Consider the following 10,922-nt stretch of genomic DNA (forward strand, 5'->3'; position numbering starts at 1 on the left):
ATTTTGAGTGCATGTAGGGCATTCCAAAAAATTGTATATTTCTCAGTTACGAAAAATGGCAGAGTGTCAGGCTTTCAAATTTTGATGTGATAATAAGACAGATTTTTTTTTTTTTTTGCCAGAACAACGAACACATTTTGTTGCAGAGCCCTCCAACCCTATCCTATCCTAGCAACTGGTTTACTTCAGTGATATCTTCATAAAAAAAACAAAAACAACACACACACACACACACAAAACAAACAAACAAAAACAAAACAAAACACAAAAAAAAATCCCAAGGATCTAATATGTTGTTTAATTAACTGATGAGGTTAAACTGCAATTGTGAACTAAATACTAAGCTAACTGAACAATACTAAAACAGATTGCTTTTCTCTCTAAAATTTTCTCATCACTGAAGTATGCTCTTACTACTTGTGGTTTCCACCTGCCAGAAGTATGCAAAGCTAGAGTTCCCAGGAGAGAAATGTTCTTCACTTGATGATCAACTCCAGATTGTATAAGCACGGGTCCTTTGGTTGTGCTTTCCTGTGGCCAGACATAAAGCACAAGCTTCCTTTTATCAGATTTGGGCCTTAAATCAGCTATGTGTGGTCTTCTAGAAGGAAACTCCAGTGAGGTGACCAAGTAGCTTTATCTTTCCATGACATTGCATGGGTATTAACAAGATGTGTGCTTAAGAAACATGGAATTTCATTATTTTATTTTTCCAAGCATTCTCCTCTCCCTTTATTTCACTTTCATCTGTACCCACCGACACTCCAAATGATTCACATTCCGCCTGATAATTTCAATCATTGAAATGGATATTATTTAATAAACAACTTCAAAGAGAGTTAAACCTTTAAGAGCTCAATATATATATACTTCCAGAACACAACTTCCATATTGATAAAAGACAATGAAGGGAAAATTGATGAAATACAGAGATGAAGCTGTACTATCAGCAGGAGCTGGTGAATCTCCACATTTTAACAAGTTAACAAAACACACACAACAAAAATCAATGCGGCTGTTGGTGGTAGTAGGAAGAGAAAGACTGACATTGGTATGAAAATCCCAGTGGATAACCTGAAACAATCATCTGAATATCAAGATTCAGTTGGTGGAGAGCAAGTGTGATGGGGAATTCTTGAATGAGAAATTGCGTTAGCAAACTTAAAAGAACAATATCCCTCATTGTGAAATTCCATAGGCAATAAGTCTAGCTCAGTGCAAGATTTCTAGGAAGTGGCTACAGCCTTGTGTTCAGAGGATGATCACTGCACTTTATGAACAATCATCTCTTCGTTCCAAGTCAATCTTCCTGCTCGGGTTTGTTTCAAACTGTATTCAGTCCTCACACTCTTATTTCCCAACCTATCCAAAGAAATCCCAATGCCTATCCCATGTTCTATTTGCATCTCTGATTTCACTCTTGCACTAGAAAAGCTTTATTTGACTCCCAGTGTTGTAGTAGGAAATCTAGAAAATTTGGGGAATGAAAATGAAACCAACACTGTAACCCAACTTCTTCAGTGTGTCACCATGAACTGGGAACAGCAGAGCCTGAATCAGAAGTAGGCAGTGTTCTCATTCATCTGTTATCAAAATCAATTCTTAGAATTTGAGTATAGAATAATGGCTCCCACAAGACTGAGCACTAGTGGAAGGGAGAATGGGCAAAGGTTGATCAGTTGATACCCTGCTGTAATAAAATAATTGACTTATTATTCCTTTACAAAGCAGGGTCACCACAGACAATGATAATGTGCTACATATTCAAGTGAGATATAAGGAAAGAATGTGAGTTATTTAATAGAAGGAAATGGTATCTGAGGAAGAGAAGGATGTGCTTGTTCTGATTAAACACTGGCTATCAGTGCACACAAACCACACAGCACTCCCTAAAGATGTGCAGTTTCCAATGGCAGTTACAAAAAAAAATATCAATTTTAAAACTTCATGTGTTAGAAACAAAAGAAGTAAAGCATGATGGTACAAGTCTACCAACGCCAAGGAGACTGTTATGAGTTCAAATATCAGCCTGAGCTACAAATTAAAACCCAGTCTCAAACAAAGCATTATTTAGATATACAAATACAAAAAGAAATCCATTCAGCAGGCGGTGTTTAGTGACAATGAAGCAGCTCGGGTTGTGTCCCTGTGGAAGGAAAGGTGTGGCTTCCGTGATCAAGATCAGTACATGTAGCAGTCTCCGTTGTTTCTGATGCTCAAATCCAGGAGTTTCTTCATGTCCCTAAGGCTTCAGGGATTTTACCTTAGGTAGGCAATGAGGTCCTCTCCTAGCAGAGGTGAAGACCTATCAGAGAGGCTTTCAGTACATTTATGAAGATTTGTTTTCATATTTCTAAAACTTTCTGATGCAATAGCTACAAGTCTTTTACATAGAAACAAAAAGATCAGCATTCGTTCCCAATTATAATTTGCAAACCTGCTTTTTCTCCTGTATGCTTACTCAGTCTGAAAAGTTTTTTTTAATCAAAAACTGATATTTTAAATGAAAATCTTAATGGAGTCTTATTATTCAACGTCAATTTCTTTATTTTTTGTTTTTGTTGTTTTTCAAGACAAGGTTTCTCTGTGTGGCCTTGGCTATTCTGGACTCCTTTGTGGACTGGGCTGGCCTTGAACACACAGAGATCCACCTATCTCTGCCTCCCTAAATTCTTGGATTACAGATATTTATCAACATATCCAGCATATTTTTATTATCTAAAATGCAGAGATTTTTAGCTTTCCTAAACTTGTAAACCCCAACATCTCTTTTGTTTTCTTTCTGTGTCTACTTGATTTATCGAATTCACATGCCCTGCTTTTTTAAAATAAATGTCACTAATATATCAAATATCAATAATAAACACAAAACTTTTTACCATTTAATTATTTTTCTAAGGCTATTCCATATTTGAGCATTGATTATCTTCAGAATCATCACTTTCATCAAGCTTTTCTAGATACGCTGTCACATTTTATAAACCTCAAGCTTTCCCACCTGTAGTTGCCTCTACCTAAACTTACCCATAGCATGAACACTAGAACAATGACAGAATGCCAATTCTGATTATCTATTAACTGGAATAGACACATTGGACCTGCTAATATTGTAGAGGCATCAAGAATAAAAGTATGTTTTAGATCCAAAAGATATTTCAATATCCAAGTACCTGTTCTTACTGAATTGATTTGACTCTTTGAAATGAATGAATTTTTGCAAGTCTGCATTGTTTTTATACCAACCAAGGGAGTTTAAATTGTCTTCATTCAAACTGTGCAATAGCATCAAAAAAGGAACAATGTATTTGTATCCTGTGTCTTAAAAACATGGGCAAGAATAATTCTCTTCACTTCAGGCTGGGGCTTTGCTGAAGTTTAGTAGTAAAGATACAGCAAGGAGAAAGAAGAGAAGACATAGAGATCATGATCTTTTGTTATTTTGTTTTGTTGTTTCTTGTTTGTTTCTCTTGTTTTACAAGGGAAAGGGCTGGGGCCTAGAAAGTGTTTCTTTTGCTAGGGGATGAGTTCTGTCTTCGAATCCTTCAATTCTTAACTTCCAACACTTTAGAAGCAGGCTTTTCATGAAAAAAAAAATACTAAAGATGCTATTAAGGTAAAACTTGGCCATTAGGAAAAGGCTGTAATCTAATGTGACTGTTGAGATCCTTAAATAACTAAACTTAGGCATCATAAAACTTAGTCAAATATTAGGAACATTTAAAAACATACAATAGAAAAATTTCCAACAGAAGTACAGTACTACTGTATCAACTCATTAATCTTGGACATCCAATCCCCAGAATTAGAAACATACAACAACAATAAAACACAATTATATGCTTTGAAATTCTTAGTCTGTGGTATTCTTCTGTAACTACATTACTAAAGTAAACATTATTATACACAGTACTACCAAAAAATAAAGCAAAGACAACAAAACTGAGAGATTAAAAAATCCACTAAATGATACCTGCAATGATGTCTGGTCTAAAAACAATGAATACTAATAGATATTTGTAAATATTTTGTTTGGGAAAAAGTGTGTGTGTGTGTATGTGAGAGGTCAGAAGAGGGCATCACGACTCCTCAGGGCTAAATTTAAAGGAAGATTAATAAGTCATCCAACATGAGTGCTTAGAAGTAAATTCAATTCCACTCAATGAATAGCAAGAATTATTAACTTCTAGGCCATCTCTCCAGCCCCCATAAAATGATGTGAAATTCATAAAAATTAAATACATTCTTTTCATGTGTGAATTTCATGAGGTATGCTGAATTAATCTTTGCTTTTGCTAGAATGATAATCAGGGTTTTTAATAACAATCCCCAGAATAAAGGTAGTATACAAGGGTTATAGGTAAACTCTATAAGTAAACACAACGACTGGGCACACATTTTTCCTAACAATATCATAACTCAGTATTCTGAGCCATTCTGCTATTCTTCCAAACCATTTAATGCTCTTACAGTCTTAAGATATTTCTCTGTTTACATAACGATTTCCTTGTCTTAGAACTTGTTTTCATCTTAAGCTGCAGTCAAGCAATAGGAAAAGCCCTTTGGTTTCCTTCTTTAGACCTCAGTGTCAATATTTTATCCATGTTCTATAGAGTTGTACTTGAACCTGACCTTACACTTGTCTAGTAAGGAAGGCACGCCACCCCAGCCTCCTCACCCTTGCTCATACTTTCAGCCTCAGTCTCACTTGTTTTTTTGTATCCTCTTTTTTTGTTTCTTCTTCCCCGTATTTGGTGACAGAAGGAAGTAAAGCTTAATATCTCTAGTAATTAGACTAGGAATTCCCTACAAATTACATATTTGACTTGATTTATTTTCACCATTTCTCATATGTGAAACTGATCATTTATTCACATCTTTTCCTATTAAAAACAGTAAAAGGGGTAAAGGTAACACTAAAACTTCCTCACTTGTAAAGCTATGTAAAAAAGTATGTCCAAATGCCATGGCCCTTATTTGTTGAAGGTAAATGTGATAAATTCATCTTTTATACTTACCTTGGAAAAAAGAAACTGTCCACTGAAGTCAGCAAAATATTTCATTCTATACACATCTTCTCTGAATGGCAGGAAAGTGTCTCTACTATCCAGGAGGCTTTTCAATTTTAAATTTAATAGGGGCATTGTGAAAAGATTTCTTCCCCGGAATACAATAAATCTGGGTCCAAGGTTAACTGAGTTGGAAGCAAAAGTTCTATAAGTAGGTCATTAGCAAGAATAATGAGATTCTAAGAGTGCCCAGTGCAATTTATACATCCTGTTTCCTTGACTTTGTATCACACCTTTATAAGAACAATGTCATATATTGGTCACTTGATGAAAATTATTCATGTATCACTACACATAACCACTGGGCACACATTTTTCCTAACAATATCATAATTTCAGTATTTTGAGCCATTCTGCTATTCTTCCAAACCATTCTCTTCCCCAGTGAAGCATGTCTTGAATCATAAAATGGCACGTATCCAAGCCTGGATTATCCTTCAGTGTCTTCCAAAACAGCAGGCAGAACTCTTATCAGTAACACTATGCACAACAATGGATGTTCAGCATTGTCATGAAAGAGATTTCATTTCTTTTGCCACAGTAACAATCGAAACCACAATTAATGTAAATTGTTCTTTTCCTCAAGTTCTTCTGGAAACCAATCAATTTACCCAGCAATTTAGGAAAACATCTCCTACTTTAGGATGTGTGGTGCATTTTTTCAATTGAGAGAAGCCCCTACAGGCTCATATATTTAAATATTTGATCCACTGTCAGTAGAACACTTTGGGAAGGATTAAGAGGTGTATCTTACTAGAAGTGGTGTTAAACTGAGGTTGAGCTAGAGGTTTCAAATGCCTCTTCCCTCCTAGCTTGCTAGAGCCCAGCCACAGAGGCATGCTCTACCTGGGCCACAGGCACCCAGTTCCCATACACTCAGTGAGCTCTAGGTCCTTTTTAGGGGTGCACAGCACTTCCAGAGCCACATCTTCATCCCAATCCTCAGTGAACTGAAACCACCTGGGGACAGCAGGAGAGAGTCCTGTCCCGTCTCCTGACCTGATAGAATACAGCACAGAAGTGAACTCTACCTTGTCCATAATAACCAATTCCAACCCTGGTCCCAACTCCTACTCCCAGGATGGTCCAGCATCCTTTTAAGCCTTTGAAGGAGTATGTGACACTTCCTGGGCCACATCTCTACCCCAGTACTCAGTGACTGGCTGTCACTTGAGAACAGCAGCAACCACCTTGGGACAGGAGACCAGCAACCACAGGAGAACAGCGGCCATCAGGGAACAGGAGGAACTGGCCCCATCAGAGACCAACAGTATCTAGTATGCCCCATTCCCTAATCCCCCTCTCCACCTGTAATCCTATAGACCAGCAGCCATTATCTACCAATTCTCCCTGTAGCCCCAGTTGCCTGCTACCACCTAGGAAATTAAGAGGTCTGCTACTATCCAGGACCACCAGCTATACCTGTAATCCTAGAGGCCAACCATCATCAGCGAAGACTAGGCTTGCTAACATGAGGGATACCCAAATGGCTAGAGGTCTCCATAAGAACAGAAGCAACAATGCACAGGGCCATATAGCCCCTACAAGATACACAACCACTAGCCAAGCTAACTAAAAAGGCAGAGAGACAGTATCCAAATCATCAAAAACAGAAATGAAAAGGAGGACATAACAGATTCTGAGGAAATCCAAAGAACCTTAGGTCTCACTTCAAAAGCCTGTATTCCACAAAATTGGGATATCTAAAGGAAATGGGCAGTTTTCTTGATAGATTTCTTTTCCAAAGTTACATCAAGATCATATACACATTTTAACAGCTCTATAACCCTTAAGAAAATAGAAGCAGTCATACAACAACAACGACAACAACAACAACAACAACAACAACAACAACAACAACCCCTAGGGATGGATGGTTTTAGGACAGAATTCCACCAGACTTTCAAAGAAGAGCTAATACCAATACTCCTCAAACTATTGCACAAAACAGAAACTAAAAAAGCATTGAAAAACTCATTCTACGAGGCCACGGTCACACTGATACCTAAATCACACAAAGTCTCAACAAAGAAATAAAATATTGTATCAATTTCCCTCATGAACATTGATAAAAAATTTCTCAATAAAAGACTCACAAGCCAAATCCAGAAACACTTCCAAAAGAGCATCCATCATGATCAAATAAGTTTCAACCCAGAGATACAGGGATGGTTCAACATAAGAAAATCCATCAATGTAATGCACCATGTAAATAATCTAAAAGGAAAAGAAAACAAAACTGTCCTCTGAGAGGCACTGCTTAGCAATGGATCAAAACAGAAAAGCAGAGGCACAGACAAGCATTGGGCAGAGCATAGAGAGCGTTGTAGACGTGGAGGATACATAGAAAGACCTAAAGGGGACAGGAGCTCCACCAGAAGACCAACAGTCCCAATTAACATAGGCCTAGAGCGGCTTCTGAAGACTGGAGCACCAACCAAGGACCAGGCACAGACTGGATCTAGACCCTCTACACATATATACTGAACGGGAAGTTAGCCTCCCTACAGGCACCCCAGAAAGGGGATGGAGGCTGTCTCTGACATGGACTCAATTGCATGCCTTTCAGTCACTTCACTCTGGTGTGGCTGCCGTGCCAGGACACTGGGAAATGGAAAGTAAACAATCCTGTGCTTTGGCAGGTTTGCAACGGAGGTCTCTTCTTTTCTGAGGGGCAAGGGAGGGGCGATAGGGGGACAAGGGATGGGCAGAGGGGAGGGACCAGGAGTAGAGGAGGGAGAGGGCAACAATTGAGATATAAAATGAATAACTAAATTAAAACACTAATAAAAATATTCCAATGTAATTCATAGTTATGGCGCTTTATGTCCTGTGCTTATGGATCATGAGGGTAGCATTCTGCTACTACTAGTACTTGATTGCCTCCCCATCCACTACTATGCTTTCTGTCTTGACAGTCACAATGTTAGTCTTCTGCAGCTACAAGTACCCAATAAAATGTGACTTGTGCATGTTGCCTGTGTTCATGGTGTCTTATCACAGCAATAGAAAATAAGCTAAGACACATAAAATACTTAAGAGCAGTATACTTGAATTATGTTGCATCCACAGTACAAACTAATTTGAGTTTCTCTCTAAGCAGTAAGTTGTGCCAGATGAAGCATGTTTGACAGTATTCATAAAAAAGTTCAAAGTTCTACAGTATCATAATGATGTGTTCAGCAAGACATACGCAATTGTGCGATATAGACATGAGCTTCGGAAGACTAAGCAAACATTTCATCATTAGAATTGAAGTCTTGCTCCAGAAGGTGGAACTTATAACTGACATTGTTACCTAGTGAAAAGCATATGGCTAGATAGAATGTAGGCCTTAGTTGAAAACCCAGCACTACTATTTCACTCTAAGAACATAGAATTAAGTTATTCTTTTTCTAGATCAATGCATTTCACAACCTTTAGAACTGTCTTAGTTAAGGTTTCCATTGCTGTGAAGAGACAATGTAACCATGGCAACTCATGTAAAAGAAAGCATTTAATTGGGGGCTGGCTTACAGCTCAGAGGTTTAGTCCATTGTCCTCATGGAGGAAAGCTTAGTTCATGCAGGCAGACATCATGCTGGTGAAGTAGCTGAGAGTTCTTCTGCTGGATGGAAGGTGGAAGAAAGAAAGAGTGACATGAGTTGGGCTTGGGCATCTGAAACCCCAAAGTCCACCCTCAGTGACATACTTCCTCCAACAAGCCCACATCTTTTCAGTGCCACTCTCTATGAGCATACGTGGCCACTATCATCCAAAGTCCAGGACAGTACAGACAGTACAACATCTATTTCCAGTAGACGGTGATTAACACAGAGATGCACAGACCCACAGCAAGTCAATGCTGAGCCTAAGAGAAGGCAAAATGCTTAGCCATAAATGGAACATATTGCACATGCCCTTCTCATAAATCTTAGAGAAAATTAAAGATGATGGTGCACAGGTGTGAGATCCAGAGCCAGTGGTTGAAGATATGAGTAAATTCATAGAAGTTTCAACAGCAAGATCTCAACAAGCCCAACTGATAATTGTTAGCTGTCCAAAGAGGGAAAGGTTCTTATCTCTAAGAGTATAGATTCTGGTAAGCCAACCATTGGGGAAGACTGAAAATGTAAGAATATTGGACAGCACAAATTCATTTGGATATGTTAAAATGAGGACGCAGGCAGTCTACATGAGACATAATAGGCTGAGGTCAGTTGTTAAGGGAGGAGGGTTCCCCTTTTGAGGACTAGGGAAGGGAAGGAGAGGGTCTGAGGGAGGGAGGGTGGGACTGGAGGGTGAAGAGAGAGGGTCTACAATTGGGATGTAAAGTAAACAAACTAAAAATAAATAAATGAAAAAAAGGGGGAAAAGACACAAAGAGGAAAGAGGAAACTGGCTATGGATAGCTGGAGGAAGGGTGGTGATCACGATCAATAAATGTTACGCAAAATTTTCAAAGTATAAATAAAATTTTAAATATATATTTATACTTCCCAGCTCCCTAAAAATATAGATATGATATTGTGCAGATTGGAAGTTCTATAGATGTCACCTAGATTATTTTGTCATGTACAAAAGTATCAATTGATTATTTTACTGCCATAAGTTTGAAGGCTTTAGTACAGACTTTGCCAAAGAATAGATGTGATTCTTTCTTAATGTATATATTTATATTATTACAGATGAATAAAATAAACTACATGCAGCAGGAAGGACCACAAGAAAATCAGGAATTACATAAATGTCATATTCATATCAAACACAAATAGTGATTTGGCTATTTGTATTTGGAAAACTTGAAGTAAACATATTTCCTATCTTTTTGGGTCTAAAATTCTGAATGAAGATCAATATCTATCATATCTCATCTCTAGTAACTTAAAACATCTATCTTGGTCTAAAAACATCTTAACCCCTAACCTACTAAGCTTAATTGAACGACTAAACTATCTGATCTTCAACCCCATCAGAGACTTGAGAAGGAATAAAGCTTAAATATGTGAGGGAAGCAGAAGTGCAGGTTAACAGGCATAATTCTTAAGCATTTGCTTTTAAGATCTCAGTAAATTCAAAATTGGTCTTAAAAGTCCCATATTTTCTCATCTCCATAATACTCACCCTGGCAGATAGTGATGTTTGGTATGCACAAAAAGTAATACATTGAGAATGAATACCCCAAATTACCCACAATGTGGGTATTTTTTTTTTCTCATTAAACATTCATACCGTGGAATGGTCTAGTAATTGTAAACATTCCAAAGAACTACAAGATTCTTCCTTAGCGACCTGCTTTTGACAGTACAGTTTTTAGGGGTCTCCTAGACTATACTGAATAAGATGGAAAACCTTGTATTTCTGATATTTTTTGTCTGATATGTCTTGAGAACTGGCTCTTTAGGACAGGTCTTCATCTCAAACTAGTATTTCTTAATAAGCAATGTCTTGAAAAAAACTTATTAGAGATTCTTTGTGAGTTTCACATTGTATACGCCAGTCCTGCTCATCTTCTTGTCCCTTTGTATCTGTCTTTTGCCCTTGCGACCTCGGGACTAAAATAAAAACTTCACAAGCAAACAAGAAGCAAAGGAAACATCTCAGAATGGAAGCTGCAGTATGTCAGGGAGTGCCCTCCACTATATATCCCTCTGTTCACACATTTTCACATGCAAGTGTGCATTGCAATGAGTTATTGGTCTGGTTCAAGATCTCTGCCTTCTGGTATACCACCTATATTGGATCCTAACCTGGCCTTCTCAGAATTATCATGTTGTCACAAAGTATTATACAGATCCTGCAGCTTTGGATCACCAGGACCAGCTCGTTCCTGTGTGCCAACCATTCACTGATGATATATGTTTTAAGGTGAGACAA

The 10,922-nt window shown here is 37.9% G+C and overlaps 1 long non-coding RNA gene across 1 annotated transcript in view; it reads right to left on the minus strand.

Annotated features, from left to right (window-relative positions):
• The window catches only part of LOC311588869, a 29,818-nt gene extending 19,537 nt beyond the window's left edge, over positions 1–10,281 (minus strand). Inside the window, exon 1 of the long non-coding RNA XR_014776349.1 lies at positions 10,170–10,281. This is a non-coding gene — a long non-coding RNA (uncharacterized lncRNA). The remainder of the gene's footprint in view (positions 1–10,169) is intronic.
• Between the last annotated feature and the right edge of the window lie 641 nt (positions 10,282–10,922).

This window comes from Acomys minous (genome assembly GCF_964271855.1).
Source record: "Acomys minous genome assembly, chromosome: 18".
Taxonomy (NCBI): Eukaryota; Metazoa; Chordata; class Mammalia; order Rodentia; family Muridae; genus Acomys; species Acomys minous.